Source organism: Arachis stenosperma, chromosome 7, assembly GCF_014773155.1.
Source record: "Arachis stenosperma cultivar V10309 chromosome 7, arast.V10309.gnm1.PFL2, whole genome shotgun sequence".
Taxonomy (NCBI): Eukaryota; Viridiplantae; Streptophyta; class Magnoliopsida; order Fabales; family Fabaceae; genus Arachis; species Arachis stenosperma.
The window spans coordinates 41,894,598-41,913,901 of record NC_080383.1 but is presented as its reverse complement, the minus strand read 5'-3'; the positions used below and the strand labels follow the sequence as shown (position 1 = coordinate 41,913,901).

Sequence of the window (19,304 nt, the reverse complement as noted above, 5' to 3'; positions counted from 1 at the left end):
ATGTGGGAACCTCCCAACACCAAACTTAGAGTTTGAATGTGGGGGTTCAACACCAAACTTAGAGTTTGGTTGTGGCCTCCCAACACCAAACTTAGAGTTTGACTGTGGGGGCTCTATTTGTCTCTGATTTGAGGGAAGCTCTTCAAGCTTCCTCTCCATGGTGACAGAGGGATATCCTTGAGCCTTAAACACAAAGGATTCTTCATTCACTTGAATGATCAGTTCACCTCTATCAACATCAATCACAGCCTTTGCTGTGGCTAGGAAGGGTCTGCCAAGGATGATGGATTCATCCATGCACTTCCCAGTCTCTAGGACTATGAAATCAGTAGGGATGTAATGGTCTTCAACTTTTACCAAAACATTCTCTACAAGTCCTTGAGCTTGTTTTCTTGAGTTGTCTGCCATCTCTAGTGAGATTCTTGCAGCTTGCACCTCAAAGATCCCTAGCTTCTCCATTACAGAGAGAGGCATGAGGTTTACACTTGACCCTAAGTCACACAGAGCCTTCTTGAAGGTCATGGTGCCTATGGTACAAGGTATGGAAAACTTCCCAGGATCTTGTTTCTTTTGAGGTAATTTCTGCCTAGACAAGTCATCCAGTTCTTTGGTGAGCAAAGGAGGTTCATCCTCCCAAGTCTCATTTCCAAATAACTTGTCATTTAGCTTCATGATTGCTCCAAGGTATTTGGCAACTTGCTCTTCAGTGACATACTCATCCTCTTCAGAGGAAGAATACTCATCAGAGCTCATGAATGGCAGAAGTAAGTCCAATGGAATCTCTATGGTCTCATTTTGAGCCTCAGATTCCCATGGTTCCTCATTGGGGAACTCAGAGGAGGTCAGTGCACGCCCATTGAGGCCTTCCTCAGTGGCGTCCACTTCCTCTCTTCCCTCTCTAGATTCGGCCATGGTTATGGCTTTGCACTCTCCTTTTGGATTTTCTTCTGTATTACTTGGGAGAGTACTAGGAGGGAGTTCAGTAACTTTCTTGCTCAGCTGTCCCACTTGTGCCTCCAAATTCCTAATGGAAGACCTTGTTTCAGTCATGAAACTTTGGGTGGTTTTGATTAGATCAGAGACCATAGTTGCTAAGTCAGAGGGGTTCTGCTTAGAATTCTCTGTCTGTTGCTGAGAAGATGATGGAAAAGGCTTGCCATTGCTAAACCTGTTTCTTCCACCATTATTGTTATTGAAACCTTATTGAGGTCTCTCTTGATTCTTCCATGAGAAATTTGGGTGATTTCTCCATGAAGAATTATAGGTGTTTCCATATGGTTCTCCTAGGTAATTCACCTCTTCCATTGAAGGGTTCTCAGGATTATAAGCTTCTTCCTCAAATGAAGCATCCTTAGTACTGCCAGGTGCATTTGCATTCCAGACAGACTTTGAGAAATCAAATTGACTTGTTGAGTCAATATTTTGTTCTGAGCCAATATGGCATTCAGAGTGTCAATCTCAAGAACTCCTTTCTTCTGACTAGTCCCATTGTTCACAGGATTCCTTTCAGAAGTGTACATGAATTGGTTATTTGCAACCATTTCAATGAGCTCTTGAGCCTCTGTAGGCGTCTTCTTCATATGAAGAGATCCTCCAGCAGAGCTATCCAAAGACATCTTGAATAGTTCAGAGAGACCATCATAGAAAATACCTATGATGCTCCATTCAGAAAGCATGTCTGAGGGACATCTTCTGATCAATTGTTTGTATCTTTCCCAAGCTTCATAGAGGGATTCACCATCCTTCTGTCTGAAGGTTTGGACTTCCACTCTAAGCTTACTCCATTTTTGAGGTGGAAAGAACTTTGCTAAGAAGGCATTGACTAGCTTTTTCCAAGAGTCCACGCTATCTGTAGGTTGTGAGTCCAACCATATTCTAGCCCTGTCTCTTACGGCAAAAGGGAATAGCATCAGTCTGTAGACCTCAGGGTCTACCCCATTAGTCTTGACTGTGTCACAGATTTGCAAGAACTCAGCTAAAAACTGATGAGGATCTTCCATTGGAAGTCCATGGAACTTGCAATTCTGTTGCATTAGAGAAACTAATTGAGGCTTAAGCTCAAAGTTGTTTGCTCCAATGGCAGGGATAGAGATGCTTCTCCCATAGAAATTGGGAGTAGGTGCAGTAAAGTCACCCAGCACCTTCCTTGCATTGTTGGCATTGTTGTTGTTTTCGGCTGCCATGTCTTCTTCTTCTTTGAAGAATTCGGTTAGGTCCTCTACAGAGAGTTGTGCCTTAGCTTCTCTTAGCTTCCGTTTCAAGGTCCTTTCATGTTCAGGGTCAGCTTCAACAAGAATGCCTTTGTCTCTGCTCCTGCTCATATGAAAGAGAAGAGAAAAAAATGTGGAATCCTCTATGTCACAGTATAGAGATTCCTTGAGGTGTCAGAGGAAAAGAAAAAATAGAAGAAGGAGGTAGAAGAATTCGAACTTGATTAGATAGAGTTCGAATTGTGCATTAAGAAGGAGTAGTACTCCATAAATAGAAGGATGTGGGAAGAAGGGAAGAGAATTTTCGAAAATTAATTAAAAAGATGTCAAAAACATTTTGAAAAATTGATTGATAATTTTCGAAAATTCAAAGTGGAAAAGAAATCAAGTGATTTTTGAAAAAGATTTTGAAATTAGAAGTTAAAAAGATTTGATTGAAAAACTTATTTTGAAAAAAAGATGTGATTGAGAAGATATGATTTGAAAACAATTTTAAAAAGATTTGATTTGAAAATTAATGACTTGCCTAACAAGAAAAGATATGATTCAAAAATTAAACCTTCCTCAACAGAAAAGGCAACATACTTGAAATTTTGAACCAAATCATTAATTGTTAGTAAGTATCTTTGAAAAAGGAAAGAAATTGATTTTGAAAACATTTGATTGAAAAGATTTGATTTGAAAAAGATTTGATTTTGAAAAACTTTGAAAACTTGAAAAAAATTGATTTTGAAAACAAAATCTTCCCCCTTGTGCCATCCTGGCGTTAAACGCCCAGAATGGTATACATTCTGGCGTTTAACGCCCAAAATGCTACCTTTTTGGGCGTTAAACGCCCAACCAGGTACCCTGGCTGGCGTTTAAACGCCAGTCTGTCTTCTTCACTAGGCATTTTTGAATGCTCAGCTTTTTCTGTATAATTCCTCTGCAGCATGTTCTGAATCTTCAATTCTTTGTATTATTGACTTGAAAAGACACAATTAAAAAATATTTTTGGATTTTTAATAATAACAATTCATGCAAGACACCAAACTTAGCAGTTTGTATACTACTGACACTATATGAGACACATAAACACTCAAGCCAAAAGAATTCAAAGATCAGAGTAAGGAATCATCAAGAATTACTTGAAGATCCTTAAGACACATGAATGAATGCATGCAATTGACACCAAACTTAAGATGAGACTCTAGACTCAAACAAGAAATATTTTTGGATTTTATGATTTTGTAATTTTTTTGTGTTTTTTTTTCGAAAATTAAGTGGAAGAAGAAAATAAAGGTATCAAAATTCTTAATGAGAATTCCAGGAATCAGTGCAATGCTAGTCTAAGACTCCGGTCCAGGAATTAGACATGGCTTCACAGCCAGCCAAGCTTTCAAAGAAAGCTTCGGTCCAAAACACTAGACATGGCCAAAGGCCAGCCAAGCCTTAGCAGATCACTGCTCCAAAAGCAAGATTGATAAAAAATCAACAAGCTCTTGTGATGATAAGTTGAAACCTCGGTCCAATGAGATTAAACATGGCTTCTCAGCCAGCCAGATTTCAACAAATCATCATGAAACTCTAGAATTTATCTTCAAGAATTTCGAAAAAAAAAAATACCTAATCTAAGCAACAAGATGAACCGTCAGTTGTCCATACACAAACAATCCCCGGCAACGGCGCCAAAAACTTGGTGCACGAAATTGTGATCACTACTTTGTCCATATTCAAATAATCCCCGGTAATGGCTCCAAAGACTTGGTGCTCAATACCATGGCATAAACACAACTTCGCACAACTAACCGGCAAGTGCACTGGGTCGTCCAAGTAATAAACCTTACGCGAGTAAGGGTCGATCCCACGGAGATTGTTGCTATGAAGCAAGCTATGGTCACCTTGTAAATCTCAGTCAGGCAGACTCAAATGGGTATAGTGATAAACGAATAAAGCATAAAGATAAAGATAGAGATACTTATGTATATCATTGGTGAGAGCTTCAGATAAGCGAATGAAGATGCCTTCCCTTCCGTCTCTCTGCTTTCCTACTGTCTTCATCCAATCCTTCCTACTCCTTTCCATGGCAAGCTTATGCAAGGGTTTCACCGTTGTCAATGGCTACCTCCCATCCTCTCATTGGAAATGTTCAACGCACCCTGTCACGGCACGGCTATCCATCTGTCGGTTCTCAATCAGGCCGGAATAGAATCCAGTGATTCTTTTGCGTCTGTCACTAACGCCCCGCCCTCAGGAGTTTGAAGCACGTCACAGTCATTCAATCATTGAATCCTACTCAGAATACCACAGACAAGGTTAGACCTTCCGGATTCTCTTGAATGCCGCCATCAGTTCTCGCCTATACCACGAAGACTCTGATCTCACGGAATGGCTGGCTCGTTTGTCAGGCGAGCACTCGGTTGTCAGGCGATCAACCATGCATCGTGTTATCAGGAATCCAAGAGATATTCACTAGAGCTTTGATTGCTTGTAGAACAAGAGTGGTTGTCAGTCACCTTGTTCATGAGTGAGAATGATGATGAGTGTCACTGATCATCACATTCATCAAGTTGAAGAACAAGTGATATCTTGGATAAAGAACAAGCGGAATTGAATAGAAGAACAATAGTAATTGCATTAATACTCGAGGTACAGCAGAGCTCCACACCTTAATCTATGGTGTGTAGAAACTCCACCGTTGAAAATACATAAGAACAAGGTCTAGGCATGGCCGAATGGCCAGCCTCCCAATAATCTAAGAACTAGATGTCCAAAGATGATCAAAGGATCAAAAACAATCCAAAGATAAAAATACAATAGTAAAAGGTCCTACTTATAGAAAACTAGTAGCCTAAGGTTTACAGAAATGAGTAAATGACATAAAAATCCACTTCCGGGCCCACTTGGTGTGTGCTTGGGCTGAGCAATGAAGAAATTTCGTGTAGAGACTCTTCTTGGAGTTAAACGCCAACTTTTATGCCAGTTTGGGCGTTTAACTCCCATTTGGGTGCCAGTTCCAGCGTTTAACGCTGGGATTTCTTGAGGTGACTTTGAACGCCGGTTTGGGCCATCAAATCTTGAGCAACATATGGACTATCATATATTGCTGGAAAGCCCAGGATGTCTACTTTCCAACGCCGTTGAGAGCGCGCCAATTGGGCTTCTGTAGCTCCAGAAAATCCACTTCGAGTGCAGGGAGGTCAGAATCCAACAGCATCTGCAGTCCTTTTGAGTCTCTGGATCAGATTTTTGCTCAGGTCCCTCAATTTCAGCCAGAAAATACCTGAAATCACAGAAAAACACACAAACTCATAGTAAAGTCCAGAAAAGTGAATTTTAACTAAAAACTAATAAAAATATACTAAGAACTCAACTAAAACTACCAAAAACATACTAAAAACAATGCCAAAAAGCGTACAAATTATCCGCTCATCAACATGCTGGTTAGTTGTGCGAAGTTGTGAAAAGCGTGATCACAATTTAGTGCACCAAGTTTTTGGCGCCGTTGCCGGGGATTGTTCGAGTTTGGACAACTGACAGTTCATCTTGTTGCTTAGATTAGGTAATTTTATTTTATGTTTAACCTCTCTTTTATTTTTATTTTCAAAAAAAATAAGAAAATAAAAATACAAAAAAATTTAATAAAATAAAAAAAACCAAAAAATATTTTGTGTTTCTTGTTTGAGTCTAGTGTCAATTCCTAAGTTTGGTGTCAATTGCATGATTTTAATTTTCTTAAGTTTTCAAAAATTTATGCATTGTGTTCTTCTGTGATCTTTGAGTTGTTCTTTATGATTTCCTTTGTCTGATCTCATGATTTTCCTATTTTGTGTTTTATGTTGTTTTTCATATGCATTTTCAAAATCACAGTGTCTAAACATTAAAAATTTCTAAGTTTGGTGTCTTGCATATCTTTCTTTTCTTAAAAATTTTCAAAAATATGTTCTTGATGTTCATCATGATCTTCAAAGTGTTCTTGGTGTTCATCTTGACATTCAAAGTGTTCTTGCATGCATTACTTTATCTGATCTTAATTTTTCATGTTTTGTGTCATTTTGTTATTTGGTGCACGAAATTGTGATCACTACTTTTCATAACTCAAATAATCCTCGGTAATGGCTCCAAAGACTTGGTGCTCAATACCATGGCATAAACACAACTTCGCACAACTAACCAGCAAGTGCACTGGGTCGTTCAAGTAATACCTTACGTGAGTAAGGGTCGATCCCACAGAGATTGTTGGTATGAAGCAAGCTATGGTCACCTTGTAGATCTCAGTCAGGTAGACTCAAATGGGTATAGTGATAAACGAATAAAGCTTAAAGATAAAGATAGAGATACTTATGTATATCATTGGTGAGAGCTTCAGATAAGTGTATGAAGATGCTTTCCCTTCCGTCTCTCTGCTTTCCTACTGTCTTCATCCAATCCTTCTTACTCCTTTCCATGGCAAGCTCATGTAGGGTTTCACCGTTGTCAGTGGCTACCTCCTATCCTCTCAGTGAAAACGTTGCCTATGCTCTGTCACAGCATGGGTAATCAGCTGTCGGTTCTCGGTCAGGCCGGAATAAAATCCATCGATTCTTTTGCGTCTGTCACTAACGCCCCGCCTGCTAGGAGTTTGAAGCACGTCACAGTCATTCAATCATTGAATCCTACTCAGAATACCACAGACAAGGTTAGACCTTCCGGATTCTCTTGAATGCCGCCATCAGTTCTCGCCTATACCACGAAGATTCCGGTTAAAGAATCCAAGAGATAAACACTAGAGCCTTGGTTGCTTGTAGAACAAGAGTGGTTGTCAGTCACCTTGTTCATAAGTGAGAATGATGATGAGTGTCACGGATCATCACATTCATCAAGTTGAAGAACAAGTGATATCTTGGACAAGGAACAAGCGGAATTGAATAGAAGAACAATAGTAATTGCATTAATACTTGAGGTACAGCAGAGCTCCACACCTTAATCTATGGTGTGAAACTCCACCGTTTACATAAGAACTAAAGTGATCATTGGTTTCGGCCCCAGAGAGGGAACCAGAAGAACCAAGATGAAAATACAATAGTAAAAGGTCCTATATATAGAGAGCTAGTAGCCTAGGGTGTACAGAGATGAGTAAATGACATAAAAATCCACTTCCGGGCCCACTTGGTGTGTGCTTGGGCTGAGCAATGAAGCATTTTCGTGTAGAGACTCTCCTTGGAGTTAAACGCCAGCTTTTATGCCAGTTTGGGCGTTTAACTCCCATTTTGGTGCCAGTTCCGGCGTTTAACGCTGGAATTTCTGAGGGTGAATTTGAACGCCAGTTTGGGCCATCAAATCTTGGGCAAAGTATGGACTATCATATATTGCTGGAAAGCCCAGGATGTCTACTTTCCAACGCCGTTGAGAGCGCGCCAATTGGGCTTCTGTAGCTCCAGAAAATCCACTTCGAGTGCAGGGAGGTCAGAATCCAACAGCATCTGCAGTCCTTTTCAGTCTCTGAATCAGATTTTTGCTCAGATCCCTCAATTTCAGCCAGAAAATACCTGAAATCACAGAAAAACACACAAACTCATAGTAAAGTCTAGAAAAGTGAATTTTAACTAAAAACTAATAAAAATATAATAAAAACTAACTAAAAGATACTAAAAACATACTAAAAACAATGTCAAAAAGAGTACAAATTATCCGCTCATCATTATTTTTCTCTCTCCTCATTAAAAATTAAAAAAAATAAAAATATCTCTTTTCAAGTAAATAATACAGAGAAATAAAGATTCAGAACATACAGTAGAGAAATCACAGAGAAAAAGCTGGGCATTTAGAAAAATGCCCAGTAAGGAATTCTGGCGTTAAACGCCAGCCAGGGTATCTGGCTGGGCGTTAAACGCCCAAAGTGGTAGCATTCTGGGTGTTAAACGCCAGAATGGATAGCATCCTGGGTGTTTAACACCAGGATGACACAAGGGAGGTAATTTCTTTTCCAATTCAAATTCTTTCAATTTTTCATGTTTTAATTCATAATTTTAAAATCTTATCTTTTTCATATCACATTTTCAAAAACCCTTGCTAACAATTAATATTTTGATTCAAAAAATTTCAAGTTTGTTACTTTCTTGTTAAGAAAGGATCAATCTTTAAATTCTAGAATCATATCTTTTAGTTTCCTGTTAGTCAAGTCATCAGTTTTAAAAATAAAATCTTTTTAATTTCTTTTTCAATCATATCTTTTTAAAATCATATCTTTTTCAATCAAATCTTTTTCAATCATATCTTTCTAAATTTTGATTTCAAAATCTTTTCTCTAACTTCTTATATTTTCAAAATTATTTTCAAATCTTTTTCAACTAATTACTATTTCTTATCTTTTTCAAAACCACCTAACCACTTTTCCACTTCCAATTATCGAAAATCACTAACCACTTTTTCAAAAATCTTTTTAATTAACTAATTGTTTTAGTTTTAATTTTTGAATACTCTCTCTCTCATCTCTTTCTATTTATTTGCTAACACTTCTCTTCTACTTATAATTCGAACCCTCTCTTTCCCTCTGTATTTGAATTCTTCTTATTCTCTCTCTACCTCATTTCTCTATTCTTCTTTTCTTCTGACACATTAAGGAATCTCTATACTGCAACATAGAGGATTTCACTACTCCCTTTTGTTCTCTTCTTTTTCGTATGAACAGAAACAGGGATAAAAACATTCTTGTTGAAGCTGATCCTGAACCTGAAAGGACTCAAAAGAAAAAGCTAAGAGAAGCTAAAGCACAACACTCCGGAGAGGACCTTACAGAGAAATTCAAAAAAGAAGCAGACATGGCAGCCGAACCCAACAACAATGCTAGAGATGCAAGGAAGATGCTTGGTGACTATACTGCACCAACTTCCAACTTCTATGGAAGAAGCATCTCAATTCCTGCCATTGGAGCAAACAACTTTGAGCTTAAGCCTTAATTAGTTTCTCTAATGCAGCAGAATTGCAAGTTTCATGGACTTCCATCGGAAGATCCTCATCAGTTCTTAGCTGAATTCTTGCAAATCTGTGATACTGTTAAGACCAATGGGGTTGATCCCGAGGTCTACAGACTTATGATTTTCCCCTTTTCTATAAAAGACAGAGCTAGAACATGGTTAAACTCACAACCTAGAGAAAGCCTGAACTCTTGGGACAAGTTGGTCAATGTTTTCTTGACCGAATTCTTTCCACCTCAAAAGATGAGCAAGCTTAGAGTGGAAGTCCAAACCTTCAAACAGAAGGAAGGTGAATCCCTCTATGAAGCTTGGAAAAGATACAAGCAATTAACCAAAAGGTGTCCTTCTGACATGCTTCCAGAATGGAGCATCATATGTATATTCTATGATGGTCTGTCTGAATTATCCAAGATGTCATTGGACCATTCTGCTGGTGGATCTCTTCATCTGAAAACCCCTGCAGAAGCCTAGGAACTCATTGAGATGGTTGCAAATAACCAGTTCATGTACACTTCTGAAAGAAATCCTGTGAATAATGGGATGACTCAGAAGAAAGGAGTTCTTGAGTTTGATACCCTGAATGCCATATTAGCTCAGAATAAAATATTGACTCAGCAAGTCAATATGATTTCTCAGAATCTGACTGGATTGTAAGCTGCATCAGGCAGTGCTAAAGAAGCCTCCTCTAAAGGAGAAGCTTATAACCCTGAGAATCCTGCAATGGAAGAGGTGAATTACATGGGAGAATACTATGGAAACGCCTATAATCCTTTATGGAGGAATCATCCAAATTTCTCATGGAAGGATCAACAAAAGCCTCAACAAGGCATCAACAACAATAATGGTGGGAGAAATAAGTTTCGCAATAGCAAACCTTTTCCATCATCTTCTCAGCAACAGACAGAGAATTTTGAGTAGAGCCTCTCTAGCCTAGCAAACATAGTCTATGATCTAGCTAAGGCCACTCTCAGTTTCATGACTGAAACAAGGTCCTCCATCAGAAATTTGGAGGGACAAGTGGGTCAGCTGAGTAAAAGAGTTACTGAAACTCCTCTTAGTACTCTCCCAAGCAATACAGAAGAGAATCCCAAAAGAGAGTGTAAGGCCATTGATGCGTGAGCATCTTGTCTATCTTTTCCTAGTGAATTTGCACTTAAATTGTTGAGTTTAATTAAGAATTAATTATATTTTAGACACTATGGATGCTATTTTGAGTCTTGGGCAATTTTATCTATTTCAGGTAGCATTCGACGGAATTTGATGGAGTTTCTGTAGCACAAGAACAAAAGGAGATGGCTGCGAGGAGCGACGCGCACGCGTACTTGACCCGTGTACGTGATCTGGAAGCATTCATAGCGACGCGTGCGCATGACTGACGTGTACGTGTGAATTGAAGATTTGCTCATCGACGCGTCCGCGTGACCGACGCGTCCGCGTGACTTGCGAGGAAGACCAGCGACGCGTACACGTGACGTGCGCGATCTGCAGAATTTACAGAAATCACTGGCGTGGATTTTGGGCCGCATTTTGACTCAATTTCCAGCCCAGAAACACACAGATTGGAAGCTGCAGAATGGACAAACAGGTGGTCCCCACCCATCAACTGAAGACTTGATAATTAATTCAAATTTAAATTCAAATCTGAATTTTTAGGAAAAGATATTATTTTTAATTTTAGAGAATTAGATTTTAAAAAATTATTATTAGGATTAGTTATAAATAGGAACACTGTACATTTAGACATGACACACATTGTTACAGAACCGTTATTTTTCTTCTCTGAACCATGAGCAATTAATCCTCCATTGTTAAGGTTAGGAGCTCTATCTATTTTCATGGATTGATTCATTTGATCTTTTTAATTTAATTCATGTCTTGATTTATATTTCAATAATTGTTTTCGTTCTTTATTTTTAGAATATGGGTGGAACGGAAGTATGACCCATGTTCTAATTGAGTTCTTGTAAAACTTGGAAAAGCTCTTTACTTGAACAACAGCTTGAAAACATATTATACTGAATTTTTAATTATTTGTATTTAACGGGATACCTGACATATAATCCCCTTATTTGTGAATAATTAGGATTCTTTTGGCATATAAACTAGAAATTGATCATCACCCTCTAATTGGAATTAATTGACCAAGGAATTGGCAATTAATGAATTTTAGAGGAGACTAGGAAGGTCTAAGGAATTAGGGTCTAGTCATATATAATTTGCCATGAAATTAAATCTTGCATGATTAAATTAATTAGTAATAAAAGTTAATCCGGAAATTAGATAACTCTGAAACCTTAACCGCTTTCTTAAATATTTTATTCCCAACTAATTGCTACTTGCTTTCTGAAAATTTTAAAGTACTATTTAATGCTCTTTGAATATCTCAAAACCATTTTCTGCTTGCCTAACTAATCCTATCAAACGCTATTGTTGCTTGATCCATCAATCCTCGTGGGATCGACCCTTACTCACGTAAGGTATTACTTGGTATGACCCGGTGCACTTGCCAGTTAGTAGTGTGGGTTGTAAAATACTGCACCAGCCATAACCACATCCAAAGTGGCCGAACCTGGAGAGAGTGAAAAGGCAGTGATTCCCAGTGGGGAAGACCTCAAGGGACATCCACTGACCAATAAGGAGTTCCCTATTAAGAAACCAAAGGAATCTGAGGCTCATACAGAGACCATAGAGATTCCACTGAACTTACTGTTGCCATTCATGAGCTCTAATGAATATTCTTCCTCTGAAGAGGGTGAAGACATTGTTGAAGAGCAAGTTGTTCAGTATCGGGAGCAATCATGAAGTTGAATGCCAAGTTATTTGGTAATGAGACTTGGGATGATGAACCTCCATTGTTCATCAATGAATTGAATACATAGATTCAGTAGACATTGCCTCAAAAGAAACCGAATCCTGGGAAGTTCTTAATACCTCGCACCATAGGCACTATGACCTTTGAAAAGGCTCTGTGTGACCTGGGGTCAGGTATCAACCTCATGTCACTCTCTATAATAGAGAAACTAGGGATCTCTATGGTACAAGCTGCAAGAATCTCACGAGAGATGGCAGACAAATCAATAAAACAGGCTTATGGACTTGTAGAGGATGTCTTAGTGAAGGTTGAAGGCCTTTACATCCCTGCTGACTTCATAATCCTAGACACTGGGAAGGATGAGGATGAATCCATCATCCTTGAAAGACCCTTTCTAGCCATCGCAAGGGCTGTAATTGATGTGGACAGAGGAGAGTTAGTCCTTCAATTGAATGAGAACTACCTTGTGTTCAAGACTCAAGGATCTTCTTCTGTAAACAAGGAGAAGAAGCATGAAAAGCTTCTCTCAATATAGAGTCAGACAGAGGCCGCACACTCAACTTCTAAGTTTGGTGTTGGGAGGCCACAACCATGCTCTGAGCATCTGTGAAACTCTGTAAGAGCTTCCTGTCAAGCTATTGACATTAAAGAAGCGTTTATTGGGAGGCAACCCAATTTTATTTATCTATATTAATTACTTTTCATTTTATTTTTGAGTGTTAGTCTATGTCTTCTTTAGGTTGATGATCATGTGAAGTCACAAAAATAGCTGCAGAATTAAAGCAGGAATAAAAAGTAGCATAAAAAATAGCACACCCTGTAAGACGAGCTTACTAGCGTTCAAACGCTAGTAAGGCTTGCAAAGTGGGTGTTTAACACCCAGTCTGGTACCATTCTGGGCGTTAAACGCTAGAAATGGAACACAGGATGGCGTTTCACACCAGAAAAGGGAGTCTGGTGTCTGGCTGGCGTTAAATGCCAGTAAAGGTAGCAGAATAGGCGTTTAACGCCCAGTCTGGCAGTATTCTGGGCATTAAACGCCAGAACTGGTAGCCAGACTGGCGTTTAACGCCAGAAATGGGCAGCAACCTGGTGTTCAATTCTAGAAATGCCACATAGAGGGCGTTTAAACGCCAAAAAGGTGCAGGAATGAGAAATCCTTGATACCTCAGGATCTGTGGACCCCACAGGATCCCTACCTACCCGAACTCACTCTCACTCCTCTTTACACCTTTCCATAACACTCTTCCCCAAACACCATTCACCTATCAAATCCTACCCTCTTCCCCGTAATCTCTTCACCACTCACATCCATCCATTATTTCCCATCATACAACTCACCTACCCCTACCCATTCAAATTCAAACTATCTCCCTCCCAAACCCACCCATTCTCACACGGATCCCTTCTCTCTCTTACCCTATAAATACCCCTCCTTACTCCTTCATCTTCACACATCATAACCACCTAAAACCCCCCTTGGCCGAACCACTCACCCCCTCTATCTCCTCTATTTGTTCTTCTCCTCCTCCTTTCTTTCTTCTTTTGCTCGAGGATGAGCAAACCTTTTAAGTTTGGTGTGGAAAAAAAGCTATTCTTTTTGTTTTTCTATAACCATTAATGGCACCTAAGGCTGGAGAAGCCTCTAGGAAGAGGAAAGGAAAGGAAGTTGCTTCCAACTCCGAGTCATGGGAGATGGAGAGATTCATCTCAAAAGCCTATAACTAGAAAGAGGATGGAGCAAACAAGAGAGTCCACTCATGGACCTCAACAAGAGCATGAGGAAGTCCCTCATTAAGAAATCACTGAGATGCCTCAAGGGATGCATTTTCCTCCACATAACTATCGGAGCAACTCAACACCTCTTTAGGAGATTTGAGTTTCAATATGAAACAACTAAGGATGGAGCACCAAGGGCACTCCATTGTCCTCCATGAAATTAGAGAGGACCAAAGAGCCATGAGGGAGGAACAACAAAGGCAAGGAAGAGATATTGAGGAGCTTAAGCACTCCATAGGATCTTCAAGAGGAAGAACTAGCCGCCATTACTAAGGTGGACCCGTTCTTTAATTTCCTTGTTATTTGTTTTTCTGTTTTTCATTTCTTATGCTTTATGTTTTGTCTATGTTTGTGTCTTTATTACATGATCATTAGTGTCTAGTATTTATGCCTTGAAGCTATGAATGTCCCATGAATCCTTCACCTTTCTTAAATAAAAAATGTTTCTATTTGCAAAAGAACAAGAAGTACATGAATTTTGAAATTTATCTTGAAATTAGTTTAATTATTTTGATGTGGTGGCAATACTTTTTGCTTTCTGAATAAATGCTTGAACAGTGCATATTTTTTTATAGTGAACTTTATGAATGTTAAAATTGTTGGCTCTTGAAAGAATAATGAAAAAAGAGAAATGTTATTGATAATATGAAAAATCATAAAATTGATTCTTGAAGCAAGAAAAAGCAGTGAAAAATACAAAGCTTGTGAAAAGAAAAAAGGGGCAAAAAATAAAGAAAAAGAAAGAAAAAGAAAAAGCAAGCAGAAAAAGCCAATAGCTCTTTAAATCAAAAGGCAATAGAAAAAAGCCAGTAACCCAGGGTAAAGAGGATCTAAGGCTTTGAGCATTAATGGATAGGAGGGCCCAAAGGAATAAAATCCTGGCCTAAGCGGCTAATTCAAGCTGTCCCTAACCATGTGGTTGTGTCATGAAGGTCCAAGTGAAAAGCTTGGGACTGAGTGGTTAAAGTCGTGATCCAAAGCAAAAGAGTGTGCTTAAGAACTCTGGGCACCTCTAACTGGGGACTCTAGCAAAGCTGAGTCACAATAAAAAAGGTTCACCCAGTTATGTGTCTGTGGCATTTATGTATCCGGTGGTAATACTGAAAAACAAGATGCTTAGGGTCACGGCCAAGACTCATAAGTAGCTACGTTCAAGAATCAACATACTGAACTAGGAGAATCAATAACACTATCTTAATTTTGAGTTCCTATAGATTCCATTCATTCTGAATTTCAAAGGATAAAGTGAGATGCCAAAACTGTTTAAAAGCAAAAAGCTACTAGTCCCGCTCATATAATTGGAACTATGCTTCATTGATATTTTGGAATTTATTGTATATTCTCTTCTTTTTATGCTATTTTGTTTTCAATTGCTTGGGGACAAGCAACAATTTATGTTGGGTGTTGTGATGCGCGGATAATTTATACGCTTTTTGGCATTGTTTTTAGGTAGTTTCTGTACTTTACTATGAGTTTGTGTATTTTTCTGTGATTTTAGGTATTTTCTGGATGAAATTGAGGGATCTGAGCAAAAATCTGATTCAGAGGCTGAGAAAGGACTGCAGATGCTGTTGGATTCTGACCTTCCTGCACTCGAAGTGGATTTTCTGGAGCTACAGAAGCTCAATTGGCATGCTTTTAATTGCGTTGCAAAGTAGACATCTTGGGCTTTCCAGAAATGTATAATAATCTATACTTTTTTCGAGACTTGATGGCCCAAACTAGCGTCCAAACGCCCACTAAAGACCCTTTTCTGGCGTAAAATGCCAGAGCTGGCACCAAAGCTAGAGTTAAACGCCCAAACTGGTACCCAAGCTGGCGTTTAACTCCAAGGATGGCCTATGCACATGAAAGCTTCAAAGCTCAGCCCAAGCACACACCAAGTGGGCCCCAAAAGTGGATTTCTGCACTATCTACTCATTTTCTGTAAACCTAGTTTACTAGTTTAGTATAAATAGCACTTTTTACTATTGTATGAGAGGTCTTTGAACCCTTTTATCGTTTATCATTCCATTAGGGAGGCTGGCCATTCGGCCATGTCTAGACCATTTGTTCTTGTATATTTTCCAACGGTGGAGTTTCTACACCTCATAGATTAAGGTGAGGAGCTCTGTTGTTCCTCATGAATCAATGCAAGTACTATTGTTTTTCTTTCAATTCATGCCTACTTTTTCTCCAAGATATACTCTTGTACTTAATTTAGTTAAGTCAGAATGAAGGGGTGACCTGTGACAATCACTCATTATCTTCATTACTCGCTTAGCCAAGATCTGCGTGCCTGACAACCACAAGCGGTCTACATGATGTTCAATGTAGTCATTGGACGACAGCCAGAGTATATTCTATTGGGTCTCTGATCTGCGATTCGCATCATCTCTCCTGACAACAAAGCATCCGAATTTGAGATTAGAACCTTCGTGGTATAGGCTAGAAACAATTGGCAGCATTCTTGAGATCCGGAAAGTCTAAACTTTGTTTGTGATATTTCGAGTATGATCTAGGACGGGATGACTGTGACGAGCTTCAAACTCGCGACTGTTGGGCTCAGTGACAGTGTGCAAAAGGATCAAGGGATCCTATTCCAACATAAGTGAGAACCGACATATGATTAGCCCTGTAGTAGCTGTGCCTGGTATTTTTCATCCGAGACGAGAAATTTGACAGTTGATTAGCCGTACAGAAACCGTAGCCGAACCATTTTCACTGAGAGGATCATACAGCTTGCCATGGAAGGGAGGACGCATGATTGGATGAAGGCAATAGGAAAGCAGAGGTTCAGAAGTAACAAAGCATCTCCAAACGCTTATCTAAAATTCTAACTACTGAATTACATAAGTATCTCTATGTTATTTTCTGTTTTATTTATCCTTTAATTATTAAATTCTTATAACCATTTGAATCCACCTGGCTGAGATTTACAAGATGATCATAGCTTGCTTCAAGCCGACAATCTCTGTGGGATCGACCCTTACTCGCGTAAGGTTTATTACTTGGACGACCCAGTGCACTTGCTGGTTAGTTGTGCGATATTGTGAAAAGTGTGATCACAATTTCGTGCACTGATGAGCGGATAATTTGTACCCTTTTTGGCATTGTTTTTAGTATGTTTTTAGTAGTTTTAGTTGAGTTCTTAGTATATTTTTATTAGTTTTTAGCTAAAATTCAGTTTTCTGGACTTTACTATGAGTTTGTGTGTTTTTCTGTGATTTCAGGTATTTTCTGGCTGAAATTGAGGGATCTGAGCAAAAATCTGATCCAGAGACTCAAAAGGACTGCAGATGCTGTTGGATTCTGACCTCCCTGCACTCGAAGTGAATTTTCTGGAGCTACAGAAGCCCAATTGGCGCGCTCTCAACGGCGTTGGAAAGTAGACATCCTGGGATTTCCAGTAATATATGATAGTCCATACTTTGCCCAAGATTTGATGGCCCAAACCGGCGTTCAAAGTCACCTACAGAAATTCCAGCGTTAAACGCCGGAACTGGCACCTAAATGGGAGTTAAACGCCCAAACTGGCACCAAAGCTGGCGTTTAACTCCAAGAAGAGTCTCTACACAAAAATGCTTCATTGCTCAGCCCAAGCACACACCAAGTGGGCCCGAAAGTGGATTTTTATGTCATTTACTCATCTCTGTACACCCTAGGCTACTAGTTTTCTATAAGTAGGACCTTTTACTATTGTATTTTCATCTTCGGACATCTAGTTCTTAGATCAATTGGGGGCTGGCCTCACGGCCATGCCTAGACCTTGTTCTTATGTATTTTCAACGGTGGAGTTTCTACACACCATACATTAAGGTGTGGAGCTCTGCTGTACCTCGAGTATTAATGCAATTACTATTGTTCTTCTATTCAATTCTGCTTGTTCTTTGTCCAAGATATCACTTGTTCTTCAACTTGATGAATGTGATGATCCGTGACACTCATCATCATTCTCACTTATGAACAAAGTGACTGACAACCACTTCTGTTCTACAAGCAATCAAGGCTCTAGTGTTTATCTCTTGGATTCCTGATACACGATGCATGGTTGATCGCCTGACAACCGAGTGCTCGCCTGACAAACGAGCCAGCCATTCCGTGAGATCAGAGTCTTCGTGGTATAGGCGAGAACTGATGGCGGCATTCAAGAGAATCCGGAAGGTCTAACCTTGTCTGTGGTATTCTGAGTAGGATTCAATGATTGAATGACTGTGACGTGCTTCAAACTCCTAGCAGGCGAGGCGTTAGTGACAGACGCAAAAGAATCGATGGATTCTATTCCGGCCTGACCGAGAACCGACAGCTGATTAGCCATATGCTGTGACAGAGCATAGGAACATTTTCACTGAGAGGATGGGAGGTAGCCACTGACAACGGTGAAACCCTTGCATAAGCTTGCCATGGAAAGGAGTAAGAAGGATTGGATGAAGACAGTAGGAAAGCAGAGAGACGGAAGGGAAAGCATCTTCATACGCTTATCTGAAGCTCTCACCAATGATATACATAAGTATCTCTATCTTTATCTTTATGTTTTATTCATCATCTATACCCATTTGAGTCTGCCTGACTGAGATTTACAAGGTGACCATAGCTTGCTTCATACCAACAATCTCCGTGGGATCGACCCTTACTCACGTAAGGTATTACTTGGACGACCCAGTGCACTTGCTGGTTAGTTGTGCGAAGTTGTAGTGATCACAATTTCGTGCACCAAGTTTTTGGCGCCGTTGCCGGGGATTGTTCGAGTATGGACAACTGACGGTTCATCTTGTTGCTTAGATTAGGTATTATTTTTCTTCAGAGTTCTTAAGAATGAATTCTAGTGTTTCAAGGTGATGTTCTTATCATCACCAAAGCTGATTGATCATCATCAATTTAGCTCTTGAATGCAATGTCCTGCTGAAGCTTAGCTAGCTATGTCTAATTCCTTTAGACTAAAGCTTTAGACTAACATTGCATGATTCCTGGAATTCTCATTAAGAATTTTGATACCTTTATTTTCTTCTTCCACTTAATTTTCGAAAAATCCAAAAAAAAATTACAAAATCATAAAAACCAAAAAAATATTTCTTGTTTGAGTCTAGAGTCTCATCTTAAGTTTGGTGTCAATTGCATGTTTCTATTCTTCTTGCATTTTTCAAATTCATTCATGTGTCTTAAGGATCTTCAAGTAATTCTTGATGATTTCTTACTCTAATCTTTGAATTCTCTTGACTTGAGTGTTTATGTGTCTCATATGCATTCTCATTAGTGTCAGTAGTATACAAACTGCTAAGTTTGGTGTCTTGCATGCATTGTTATTTGATTTTAGTTGCATTTTGATTATTAAAAATCCAAAAAAAATTTATTTGTGTCTTTTCAAGTCAATAATACAGAGAATTGAAGATTCAGAACATACTGCAGAGGAATTATACAGAAAAAGCTGGGCATTCAAAATGCCCAGTGAAGAAGACAGACTGGCGTTTAAACGCCAGCCAGGGTGCCTGGCTGGGCGTTTAACGCCCAAAAGGGTAGAGTTTTGGGCGTTAAACGCCAGAATGTGCACCATTCTGGGCGTTTAACGCCAGGATGGCACAAGGGGGAAGA

At 39.3% G+C, this 19,304-nt stretch overlaps 2 non-coding genes across 2 annotated transcripts; one reads left to right on the top strand and one right to left on the bottom strand.

Annotated features, from left to right (window-relative positions):
- Positions 1-1,670: 1,670 nt before the first annotated feature.
- On the top strand, positions 1,671-1,778 carry LOC130943203 (small nucleolar RNA R71). Its single transcript, XR_009071731.1, has one exon. It is a non-coding gene; the product is annotated as a small nucleolar RNA R71 (small nucleolar RNA).
- Positions 1,779-9,394: 7,616 nt separating this feature from the next.
- On the bottom strand, positions 9,395-9,502 carry LOC130943152 (small nucleolar RNA R71). Its single transcript, XR_009071683.1, has one exon. It is a non-coding gene; the product is annotated as a small nucleolar RNA R71 (small nucleolar RNA).
- Between the last annotated feature and the right edge of the window lie 9,802 nt (positions 9,503-19,304).